Source organism: Ambystoma mexicanum, chromosome 10 (genome assembly GCF_040938575.1).
Source record: "Ambystoma mexicanum isolate Mex_15411 chromosome 10, UKY_AmexF1_1, whole genome shotgun sequence".
Lineage (NCBI taxonomy): Eukaryota > Metazoa > Chordata > Amphibia > Caudata > Ambystomatidae > Ambystoma > Ambystoma mexicanum.
In genome coordinates this window covers 996082990-996096533 of record NC_090932.1, presented here as the reverse complement: position 1 = coordinate 996096533, position 13544 = coordinate 996082990, and the positions used below count along the sequence as shown (strand labels likewise).

General features: G+C 50.4%; 1 protein-coding gene across 1 annotated transcript in view; it reads right to left on the bottom strand.

Moving 5' to 3' along the window:
• LOC138491915 (dehydrogenase/reductase SDR family member 4-like) overlaps positions 1–13544 on the bottom strand; it is a 295693-nt gene that overhangs the window by 84718 nt on the left and 197431 nt on the right. The window lies entirely within an intron of this gene.

Genomic DNA, 13544 nt, shown 5'->3' with positions numbered 1-13544 from the left:
GCAACCAAATGAATGCACAACACATGACACAAGTGTCACAAAGTGCACTGTCCCAAATGGAAACAGGCCACAGACAATATGCTCCCAGTAATCAATAACAAACAGCACACATGAACAAATACTTACCAGCAACACAATACAGCAACACAGGATGAAACTGTGGCAAAATATGACAGTACAAAATCAAAGTAGTGCAAGTCTTACAACCTGAACAAGCCAGCACATCGACCCCTTCAAACTGCAGAGTGTTGATGTTAGGCCTATGTGTCAGTGTACTGCATACAACATGAACTGCATCTGCAAAGGAGACGGCCTTGTGAAGACATGAAGAAGGTATCTGTGAATAAGGAGGAAGACATGGATGCACAAGCACATATCAATACACCATGCAGTGTTCAATACAACAACATTCCCCACTAGGGATGTCCACACAGTTTTGACTAGAGACTGCCCACACAGCTCATGGGAGCCCAATGTCACTGTGTAAGTCACTGTCACTTGGTCACACCCTTTGCAAGCCCATGGAAAGGGGAAGCAGGAGGGGTGTGTGTCTCATGAAGCAATCATCATGTTGCAAAAAAAAAAAAAATACCTCCATGGCTCATGGTCTGCACAGCTATGCCAATGTGGGAGAACTGCTGTCGCTCTCTTCACTCTCTGCTGCTACATCAGGAGGTGGCGGTACTATGGGAGGCAGCCCACGCAAAGCCCTGGTCTGGTCCTCCATGGCAGCAAGCATGCAGGTGTGGAAGGTCTCATTCTGGAGGATGATAGTACGGAGATTGCCATGCAGCACCTCACGGGTTGCCTGCATTTCTGCACGCATGGCCTCGCGTGATACCCGGATCTCCTCATGAGTTGCCTGCAGCTCAGCTGAGAGCGAAAGTGTGAGCTGCTCCAGCTGCTGTTCTGACCTAAAATTTCGGGAAGCCTCAAGTTCACCCAGAGTCTCCCTGAGGAAATGAAGTTCTAACCTCAGGGCTTCCCTGTGGTCCTGTGACTCTACAGATATGGCTTCACGCAGAGTCTCCAGTGCCGCCCGTCAGTCCCCGTTGGACTCCAACATGTCTTCCCTGTGTGATTGGCAAATGGAGTCTGTTGCCTGCTGTTGTTACTCCATCTGCATTTCAGGGGGCAGAATGGAAGTGGCCACCCTCTCCATTGCCTGAGCCATCATTTCAACCGATGCTCCCTGTTTTGCTGCTATACTGTACATGGAGTTTTCCCATACAGTATTGCCTGGTGGCGTACGGCCACCGTGTCGGCGGGTACCACACCTGTTTGGGGCAAGGCGATCTGCACCTTGCTGTGCTGGCACTGCTTGAGGCTGCAGGACTGCCTTCCCCCTTTGATCTGCTGGCCCAGGAACAGGATCAGATGTTGTGGATTGTGACCCAGCATCCATAACTGCCGATGGCAGAGTTACCAACACTGACATCCCCATAGAGGGGCCTACCCCCGGTGCAGGTGGGTTGGACAGAACAGCATCCCTGCCAGAAACACTCACCTGCGACAGCACATAAGTCCCACTGTCCGATTCAGCACCTGAATCATAGAGGTCTGGGGAGGTGCACCCAGAGACACCCATGGATAGTATGGTCTGCAGGAGGATAGGGTTTTCACCCACCACCACACCACGTCCTCCACTGGTGCCCGGTTGTGGCTGAGATTCCTCCTGGGTCTGCACCATCTCCTCCACCATCAAGTGCGTCATCACCTGCAAAAACATGAAAGACAACAAATGTAAACAGGCATGAGCACCATAGCACACTCATAGCCCTGACAAGGCAGAGAGCCAGTACATGAATAACTCATATCCAACACTACCATAACCCTGGCATGCATGCACTGTCAATGATTTGGAAGGGAGGCAAAAAGCAGACACTGAGGACTCCAAGATGGAAAAATAACACATGTGCTGCATGCTGGATAGCACTGGCATCACATATTATCCTGTGAGTGGCATGGGCAATATACATACATGACACATGCCATAACACAGATGGCACATAGCATAGCCATGGTACATTTGACAAGTACAGCTATATGTCAGTGAATGAGTACTACTGTCACCCATCCATGTGAGATTGACATGATGAGATGAAAAATGCAAAATAGTGTGACAAAATATGCATATGCCACACACTGCAACACATCCAGTGTGCAATAATACAGTGATGGCAGGCAGATGGATACATCAATGGTTGGTCACTTCAACATGACAGGAAACAACAATCATGTTCCACATTCAAACAGACCCCAAAAATTAATGTGAGCAGGCCTTTACTCAATCAGCCTGAATGGTCAAATAATCCCCATAGCAAGGTAATACATGTGGGCCAATGTGGGTTGTAATCTATGACAGAAGCATGTCACATATGTGGCATTAGGGCAGAAAAATGTGGTGCAAAAATGGGAGGATTGAAACAATCAGGCTGAATGAACACTGAAAAATCAGAACAATGTTGTTGCAAGAGGACAGTTCAAGGGCAACTGCAGTAATGTGGCGCTAATTGGCTACTGTGGTCAGAGGGGATACTGTCATACCCAAAGCCAAGGCCGGTGAATGGTGAACCACACAGGAGTACACACCCTCACCTGGCACTCAATCATTACACATCACCCAAGAAACATACACATGGATTACACACACTTGCATGGGCACTCACCGGACAATGCCTCATAATATGGTAGGTCTCCCACGCCTTGGATCTGTTCCTCTGTGACAAAGGTTCCAGCAACAGACTCATGTTCAGTGAGTTGGTCGTTCTCTGGTGGAGAGCCACCGCCAGTCACCAGAGTAGAGGCATGATTGGAAGCCAGCTTGTTCTTTGCTCTGCGTTTCAGGCAGTGGTCGAAGTGAGCGGGAGCAGTCGGGAGCGGTGTTCCTATACTTTTTAAAATTACCTTGTACAGCTCCTATACTTTTATTTTAAAAAGAAACCATTCCGGAATGGTTTTGTTTTAAAATAAAAGTGTAGGAAGAAGTTGAAACCTTCACTTTCAGTGCACTGCACTGAACGTTCCCTTAAAGAGCAGATGCAAGTGTTTGGGGTGTGCATTGTGTGTGGGAGGGTTGTGGCAATGGGGTAGGGGCAGGCCAACAGGGAACATAGTTCCACTACTTCTTTTCGTACACTTCGACCACTGGTTTCAGGTCATTCCACCGCTTGTAGCAATCATCAGCTGTGTGCCTCACAAATCCAAGGGCATTAATGTGGTCCGTGATCGTCTGCCAGTGGGCCCTACATTGAGCAGTTGTAGTCTTACAGCCTGCAGTCACCAACATTTTGCAGCTATGTGCCGATACATAGGCCACAAGTGCATCAAGTTTGGCATCATTGAAGCTAGGCTTCCTTGACGTGCCAGAGTGTGTAGCCGTGTCTGGGGTCTCAGCCTGTAGTGCAAGAGCACCCTTCTTCTTCTTCTTGTAAGGTGTGCGGATCCTGAGTGGCTTACGCCGCTCTGGTCAGTAGGGGCAGAAGCGCAGGTGGACTGGGTACTAGAAGCCTGTAAAGGCACAATGACCACAGGTCTTGGTGCAGACATTGGCTGCAGGGTGATGTTGGCAGGGCCAACGTTGGTGTGATGGACTTGGACCAACACTGTCCTGGCTGGGGACTCGGAGCTGGGTGGATTGAGCTGCACCCTGGCTACTTGGGGCAGCAGATGACATTGCTGCCCCAGATCCACGTGGCCTGGTGACAGCAACTTTCACCGCCACACGTGGATTAGACTTGCTGACCTGGAAGTCAGCCTGGTAGTCATCCTGTGCCGGTTCAGGTGACAAAATGGGCCGGTCCAACAAGGGCTTAGCTGGGATGGTGTCAGCTACGTTTCCCACAACCATTGGGGGGGGCGTAGGTGTCCCCGATTGGTCCTCCAGACACGCGGCTCTAGGGGAACCCTGCAAATCCTGGCCACGTCCCTACCGTGCCCACCAAGCCCACCTTTTGGAGGTTGGCCACCTTTGCCTCCCTTACTGCTTGGTCGTCTCCCAACCATGGCACTGAAGTTGTTGTGCGTATGGGAGTTGCAGTAAACAATTGTCCTGGGCAACTGGGGTGAAAGGGGTAGGGTACTAGATGGAATTTGTACACTCGTGCTCTAGTAAGGATGTATGTGACCCCTGGGGGAAGATGATGGTTCACGCAACCCACAGGCACCCCAAAAACAAGGGTACACATGCACGCAACCCGTGGTAGACCACGTGCATGGAAAAATGAACCCGCACTACGCTGTGGCACCCAGAAACATAAAAATAAGCGTATGCGTGTTACACGCAGCCTGGGGTACGCGACTCACAGGGGCACCACAGTTGGAAAATACATGCGCGACTCACCGTCTGCCTTGAAAAAGAATGTGAAAAAGATGCGCATGTGCATGTTGGCAACACCCCCTCCAAAAGAAGAAAAGAATACAGTCTAAGGAAACAGGGAGTACAAACTGGAAACGTTGTGAATTAATCGCGTGTGAACTGACAAGTAGTACAAGAAACACCTGCTTCTTCTCCACAAATAGCACGTACAAGAAAATAGCGTGATACTCGTACCTTTAAAGCCAGCCCACACGTGCAACGTCACTTACGTGCTTACACGCTAGGGCCCTTTCCTCCAATAGCACGGCGACGTCCATTTTTATCATCTGCTGAATCTCAATGCACCCGTGTTGTGGGGAATGCCCACGCGTAACGTCACTTACAAGCTTACGCGCTAAGGGCCTTTCCTCAGATTTCACACTGACGTGCACTTTTTTCACGTGCCAAATCACTCCGTATCAAGCTGGCCACGCGAAAACACACAGAAGACCACGCTCCTGCCCAAAAGGCCATTTTCCTGCCCCCAAGAGCCCCGAGCACGCTCCCACCAGCCATCTGCTGCTGCCTGCCTGTTGCCCACGTGCCCTGCTATTTGGTGCCTGCACGTCAGCCATCTGCAGGGGTCCAGTTGCTGTGTCCACCCCTGCTGGAACAGAAGACTCCTGACTGGGATACCATCGCTCCACAGCCCAGCCCCAGGACCCAGTTGCCCACCCACGTCTGCCTCGGCGGTCGCCATGTCAGGGCAAACACCATCTGAGACCACTGGTGACCCCCAGCCAGAGAGGCAGAGGGCCACCAGGTTCAGTGAGAAGGAAGTTGGTGTCCTGGTGGAGCATGTCCTGGGGCATTATGATGCCCTCTTCGGAACATCACGCTCCAACAAGGAAGGACGGGAGAGGATCTGGGAGGACGCAGTGGTTGCCATCAACACGGAGGGGGTGGAAACCCGCAACATCAAACACGTCCGGAAGCGCTGGGAGGACTTCAGGTCCAGGACCCTCTACAAGGCCCGGTGCCTCACAAAGGCAGAGGATGCAGAGGGGTGCTGGGTCAGCATGAGCAGCATCCAGATGAGGGTCCTGGAACACGTAGGCCCAGCGCTCCACGACCAGATCCTTCAGAGGCAGACCCGTCTGGAGTTGAGCGGTAAGTGGCCAAGCACTGCTGTGTGAGACAGGGCATGTTGCAGTGTGCTGGTAGTCTAATACTTGCCTGTTTGTGTGACATAGGCCATGTATGGATGTGTGTGTGCAAGGACATCATGGTCATGCATGTGAGACCGGTAATGTGTGAACCACATGGATGGTGCATGTGTTCCAATGCAACATGGGGCGCTGTATGCGGAATGCACACATGAATGCATGGCAGTCTCAGTTCTTGGACATGGTGGGGGGGTGAGGGATGGGTGCTGCTTCCATGTACATGTATGGTGCACATGTGTGTGTGTCTGAGAAGTGTGTGTGTGACTTTGAAATGCCATGGATGCATGACACATGTCCGTGATGATGTGTAGATTCACTCATGCAGTGCGGTCACCGTTGTATCCACTGTGTCTATCCACTGTTTCTGTGGTGTACAAGCCATGATGCATGACCCTCCGGTGATGTGTGTGCATGGGATCAGTGTGAGCCATGATGCATGTGAGTTTGAAGGCAACATTTTGGTTAAAAGAGGCCCTTGTACATGGATGCTGATGTTGATTGCAGGCGCCGTGCCTGTTTCTGCATGTGTGTTGCGTGCATTCACCCATGTATTGTGGAGGGACAGGATGGAAGTGACATTTGACAGAGCCACTCATGTGTTATTGGTTCCTGTCTAGGGGAATATTGTACTGTACCCTAATGCTTGTGTTCTATGTCTCCCTCTACGCAGCGTCAAGTGAAGAAGAGGGCGGAGACGGCGCTGTGGAGGCAAGCGGTGGGGATGCCTCCACCGGGTGGCGACGCAAGGCCCAGCCACCCTCCCAGGAATTGCCATCATCCGGGAGCAAGGGGACTGGTGCCGTGTCTGCCACTACGGCTGTAGCGGAAGGGCCGGGTGAGCCCCCACAGGGGCTTGCAATGGCGGAAGACGGTGTGGAGACATCCAGGTTGGTGGTCTCCACAGAGGAGGAGAGCCCGCTACTGAGCAACACATGGGGCCTGGTGGGGGTAGTACCACTGGTGCAAGTGGTGCAGTCCAGGGCCAGGGTCAGGAGGCAGCACAGGTCACCGCATAGGGGCCTGTGCATGTCGCTGTCCTTGACCATGTGACTGCACCACCATGCACCAGCAGGGATGCCCCGTCCCAGGCCTGTCCACAGGTAGGGGGGAGTGCCACATCATCTGCCTCTCCACTACCTGCAGACGAGGTGTCCCACGACCATATGCGCTCCGTCCTGGTTGGTGTCGCGTTGAGCACGCGTGACATTCGTGATGACGTGCGTGCTTCCTGGGCACAGTACGCACGCCATCACGAACAGCAGCGTCACGACGTGTCACTGTTGGGAGGGGCTCTGGTCGGTAGGTTCCTACATGTGCCGCGCACTCTGGCGGACCTCTCCTCCTCTGTGGAGACTATGCACCAGTCGTTCTCCCTGCCAGCCCCCTGTGGACCTGGCCTGACCAACACAGCCAGCTTGGTGGAGATCCCATCCTTGACACAGTCGGGAGTCGGCGGTCCAGCAGGGGTGGACACCACAACAACTGGAGACCAGCTGATGGAGGATGTGCAAGCATCATCGGACAGGGCACATGGACAGCAGCAGCAGCAGGCTCTAGGTGGGAGCAATGATGGCTCGGGCCATCGACATCAGAGGGGCAGGAATCGGCCAGAGGGCATGAGGACCCTGGAATGGGTGTGTCTTCCATGTGGCTGCGGTTGTGCCGGCGTATAGATGCGGAGCGGTGGTGGGCAGAAGAGGCACCGCTCACAATGGTCAAGGCGGAGAACTCCATGTGGAGGGCACTGAGGAGGGCCGAGTGCCTCGAGGCCATTCGCAGGGAGTTGGAGTCCAACATGACATCGTCCCTGTGAACCCTCGGGGCCATGGAAGAGGACCTCCTCCAGGACATCGAGCAGGAGTTCGATGATGCCCTGGCCCGGGAAATCGGAAAGTGAGCCGTTGGACTAGTCCGCCACCATTGTATATAGTTTGTAGTTTTAGGTTTCCTTTATCTTTTTCATTCATTTGGGGCACTTGGACTATGCCCCACCTTTTTGTATATAGTTCTTTATTAGGTCGTTTTTTTGCTAGGTTTCATTTCATTCGTTGGGCTCATGGATCCTGGATTACTTCTTTGTACATAGTTGAACAGTGGATTTATCTATTCTTATTTTTCTCACCATGGAGCAATGGATTTTGCTGATTGCGTTTCTTTTGGATTTGCTTTGGTGGCCGGATACTTTGGACACATTTTCATTTCGATTTATTTGGATTCAGACTTCATGTTTTTCTTTTTTGTGTTTTGGACATGCTGCATTTCATCTTTTTTTAAAACATTTTTTGTTATGTTTTCACTTGATTACATTGTTTTTGTGTTCAATACATTTTGGTTTATTACTTTGATGTGTAGTATTCTCTCATTGGTTTCATGCATGTCACGGTGTAGGTTTTCACCAGCACCCATTGTGTGTGTGTGACAGACATGTGTTGATGTACATTCTTGGCAGTTGGGTTGTATCATGTAATGGGAATTTCAATGTGGGGTGAATGGGATACTTGGTTGGGTCTTTGCACATGGGTGGCGTGCGGTGGGATTTGGGAGGCCATGAGGCCCATGATTGTGGATCATGATGACATGTTGGGGGGACATGAGTCGGGGCCTGCTGGCAGGTGCCCCTCACTGCAGGGTGGGTGGGGGTGCTGGGGGACATGAGTCAGGGCCTGAGCCTCACCGCTGGGTGGGTGGGGGTGCTGGGGGACATGAGTCGGGACCTGCTGGCAGGTGCCCCTCACTGCTGGGATGTGGGGCTGCTGGGGGACATGAGTTGGTGATCACTAATGCAAGGTGACATGTGGGCTGATTGGGGGGCATGCCCATGGTGAATGGGCTGCCTGCGGGACATGACCAGGGGTGCATGGTAGTCCCCTGCGGGGTGGGCTGCCTGCAGAGGCCGTGGAGGGGGTTGAGGGCACACCTGGGAGGACCAACACTTCCAATTCACGTGTGGGACTCCCCGCAAACCCCAGTAATACATGTACCCCGCTCGCACAGGGCCAATTGCGTGTGGAACTCCACGCGAACCCCATCAATACACATACCCCATTCGCACAGGGCTAATCACGTGTGATTCTCCCCGTGAACCCCAGTAATACACGTACCCTGCTCACACAGGGCCAATTGCATGTGATTCTCCCCGCGAACCCCAGTAATACACATACCCCGCTCGCACAGGGCCAATCGCATGTGGAACTCCCCGCGAACCCCAGTAATACACGTACCCCGCTTGCACAGGGCCAATCGCGTGTGATTCTCCACGCAAACCCCAGTAATACATGTACCCCGCTCGCACAGGGCCAATCGCGTGTGGAACTCCGCACGAACCCCAGTAATACATGTACCCCGCTCGCACAGGGCCAATCGGGTTTGATTCTCTCCGCAAACCCCAGTAATACACGTACCCCGCTCGCACAGGGCCAATCGCGTGTGGAACTCCCCGCGAACCCCAGTAATACACGTGCCCTGCTCGCACAGGGCCAATTGCATGTGGAACTCCACGCGAACCCCAGTAATACACGTACCTCGCTCGCACAGGGCCAATCGCGTGTGGAACTCCCCGCGAACCCCAGTAATACATGTACCCCGCTCGCACAGGGCCAATCGGGTTTGATTCTCCCCGCAAACCCCAGTAATACACGTACCCCACTCGCACAAGGCCAATCGCGTGTGGAACTCCCCGCGAACCCCAGTAATACACGTACCCCGCTCGCACAGGGCCAATTGCGTGTGGAACTCCACGCGAACCCCAGTAATACACGTACCCCGCTCACACAGGGCCAATCGCGTATGGAACTCCCCACGAACCCCAGTAATACACGTACCCTGCTCGCACAGGGCCAATCACGTGTGATTCTCCACACGAACCCCAGTAATACATGTACCCCGCTCGCACAGGGCCAATCGCGTGTGGAACTCCCCGCGAACCCCAGTAATACATGTACCCTGCTCACACAGGGCAGATCGCGTGTGATTCTCCACGCGAACCCCAGTAATACACATACCCCACTCTCACAGGGCCAATTGCGTGTGGAACTCCACGCGAACCCCAGTAATACATCTACCCAGCTCACACAGGGCCAATCGCGTGTGGAACTCCCTGTGAACACCAGTAATACACATACCCCGCTCGCACAGGGCCAATCGCGTGTGAAACTCTCTGCGAACCCCAGTAATACATGTACCCCGCTCGCACAGGGCCAATCACGTGTGGAACTCCCCGCAAACCCCTGTAATACACGTACCCCGCTCGCACAGGGACAATCGCGTGTGGAACTCCACGCGAACCCCTGTAATACACGTACCCTGCTCGCACAGGGCCAATTGCGTGTGGAACTCCACGCGAACCCCATTAATACACGTACCCCGCTCGCAGAGGGACAATCGCGTGTGATTCACCCCGCGCAGGGGTGTACGTGTATTCGGAGGGGTGCGCGGGGAGTTTTACAGGCGTTTTTCGTGGTTGGGGGCCTGTATGCTGGTCCACTGGCTTGTGCGCCATGGACGGGATTTGTGCGCTGTGCATAGCGCCCGGGGAGGGGTTGGGGGCGTAACTGGCGCTGCTGCAGGGACACTGCACCACTCTGCGCCACGGCTGGTAATAGATGTTAAAATCCATGAATACGCTGTGCGCGGAAATGGATTTTGGCGCACGCGGCTGGCGAAGACTGTCGCATGCGCACACTGTGCACAAGCCGCGTGCGCCACTTGTGTGCTGAATTCTATGAATTACCGCCTATATCACATTAAAACTTAAATAAATAAATATGTTCATTACAGTAGGGGAACTAACCAGAAAATAAAGGATTATGAAATAGAGGAAACATATAGATCAAGTTTGGGTGCAAGAGAAAGTTTTTTTTTGTTTAAAACGCATGACGCACAATAGCAATCAAAGTGGATCAGCTAAGCACCTCTGCCCCTGGGTCTGGAGCGACCTACAATTCTTTTTATTGTACCATAGCTACCACAGAAGCACAATCAACTTCTGTAAATGGAAAAAAAAACATGCAACATCAACATTTGGAAACAGAGGAGAATGGGACCAATCACTTACAATTGCTGTGGTGACACCAATCCCCTAACCCCAAGTATAATGGGAAACTATGGAAATGTATACTAGAACAACAGGGATACAAATTCAATGGAACAGACAAAAAATAATCACCTGAAGAGAATTACCAGAGACCTCTTGCTAAAAGATATAAGTGTGTCCTTTAGAAAACCCAGACTTCTATCTGGAATGACACTATCCTATACAACTTTACTGCCTTGTGACATGATAATTGCTTGATTATAACGACAAAGGAGAGGTCAGAAATTCCACTGCAGTGAGTCCACATCTGTATCTTCCTCACTGTCAATACATGTGCAAAGTTCCTGACGCTATTTAAAGGGAGAAGCTCCAAATGCCTGCACAATAACCTTGTGGGTATTCAGGTTTGGAATGTTGATACCCAGAGGGGGGACACATGCCACCAGGGTTCGCAGATGTCCCAACGTGTTATTTATGTTCTTAATTCCCGTTCTTGACATGCCACCAAAAGATAAGTTATCAATTGCTTTGTAAGTGTGTACATGCCTCGCAAACCGCCTTCTCATGACACCTGATGACACTACAGTACACAGAGCTTGACCAAACTCCAGCTCATTACACCAGCAGGGGTGCCTTTACAATTAATCAATTTGCATGGTGACTTGTTGAGTTTTGCTGGGTGGTCTGTACCCCAAACCAAATTATCTCAGCAGAGTGTCTTCCCAATGATCCTCAAAGCAGGAACGAGAGCACTCAACATGATATATGGTAGGTGTTATGCTAAGTGTTTGCCAGCTGAACATAACTGCAGCAACACTGTGAATGCGTCTGCTCTATCAAAAGGTGTATGACTCATGCCATACCCCCTACCAAAGCCTGGTGTTGCTTGATGATAAGGCACAGTTGAATGCCACCTCTCTAGTGTTCTTGTTAGTGCACACTTAACTGATCACCTCTGATTACGACAGTTCACAAACACACTGTTCACTCCAAATCAATACTGAAATCTGACACCACTAGGTAAGGAAAACAAAGCTCCCTCCAACATTTACTGTCAGAAATTCTCTCCCCAGTTTGAATCTGCAACCGCCATTATATGACCGCAGAGGCATTTTCAAAGTGTGCCATGTGATACGCATGACCAGAATTATTTTTCAGTTACTTGGTTTCAATGCCATACCAAATTTGTCACACAACTTCCAATAGTGAAATGTACAACTGTAAAACTTAGTTAAAACCTTAATTTCTGTCATCAAGCGAAAGGAGGGTTGCATAAAAGTGCCCCAAAAAAAATCAGAAAACAGAATTAAGTAAACAATAAAAAAAATTCCTCTTTGGGCAACATTTAAAAAGAAAAAAAAATGAGAATAGTCCTTCCTCAACAGATGCATCAGTTGAAATGTCTTCTCGAGAATGTAGAATATCTCCATGCCACATCTAAATACTCTCTTCCTGCCACATCTGAAGGTTTATTTCCTCACATTCGCAGATACTCCTCTCTTGCCACCTTCTGATCCTCACCTCCTTTCCCCTCATAATACTCTCCTCTGCCACGTCACAATGTTCATTGTCCCCCTTTTCTCTCATGACTAGACTGCATTTTCCCACTGTCTGATACCAAGTGAGGAGACCCAGGGATCTTCGTCATACCACTGCTGGCTTTCCATCAAACAACTTTTTTAAGATATTCAGCCCATTTGGTCACCCCACATATGGTACTTATGATGCAGAAAGTAGAGGATACTAACATTATGGAGTCTGGTAGTCTCTGGGCAATGACTCCTAGCCCACATTTAGGGCGGCAATGTGCATGCACAGCTAATGTGTACTCAGATCTTTAGGGTATTTTTGTCTTGAATGTCATGGGATTGGGTTCATCAACACGTAACACTTGGTAATTGCAAGATGCTCAATTCACTGTCATTACCTAATAGTATACGCCTATGTTTTGAGCAAGCTCTTGCATGCCCTCCCCTGCCCCTGCTCCTCGCCAGCAACCACCCGCCGACTTTCCCCTACATTGCGCTCACGGAAACATGTTAACCAAATACACAATCCTTGTATCCACAGCATACCTCACCTCATATGCCGCTTCTGATTCATGGTGTCCACTATTTACAGAGAGCCATCTTAGCAATAGCGTTTTCTTTTTTCCCCTCAAAATAATGTACCTCAGATGTTGCCCTTAAGTGCTAATTTCTATAAAATCAGAAGGATTTGAATTATCGAATTGAGGCCCTCAGCTCTAATTAACTGTTATCACGTCACTCAAACCTTTACCTTTGGGTAGGGGACTCCTATTGGCTGCTATGGCTCTCCTCTTAGGGGTATGGCACTGTAACATGCTTTAGCAGAACAGCAGAGAAAGGCCAAGGGTGGGAAGAGAGTACACATCGTAAAGGAGCAGGTGGGAACGCTATAGCAGTGTTGACACTTTTTAAGATGCAAATGATTTCAGAGTTAAGACATACAGGTTTTTACCATATCCACTACTAGCACACAATGAACAGAGAAGGGCTTCGAACAAATATGGCTACTGTTTTGTGACATCAAGGAGACCTTGAAAGCCACCCTTTAATGTTCTTATTGTACGAAAGAGGAAGCAGGGAGACATAACTCTTATGGGTAATTGTGTAAGGTTGAAGGACTGGTGTGATAATCTCATGGGTTCATCTGGTTTGGAGGTGAGCATACACAGCACACATCTTTGGGAAGATTGTAATGGAAGGATACACACGTTTTAAACCTTTGAAGTGTTTTGAAATTAGATGGGGCTGGATTCCACAAATGTAGTTCTCTCCTGGAGTTAACATAGGATAATGGAGGCTGCAAGCCTGGGGAAATATAAAATAAACTTTGCATCAGTGCAAGTACAATGGGCACTATGGGAAACTGTTCTAATGCAAAACACATATTCCTTTAATACAATATTGCACCATGGCACAGTATTATGATTTCAACAAATATTGCCCTGTTACAAACATGCACT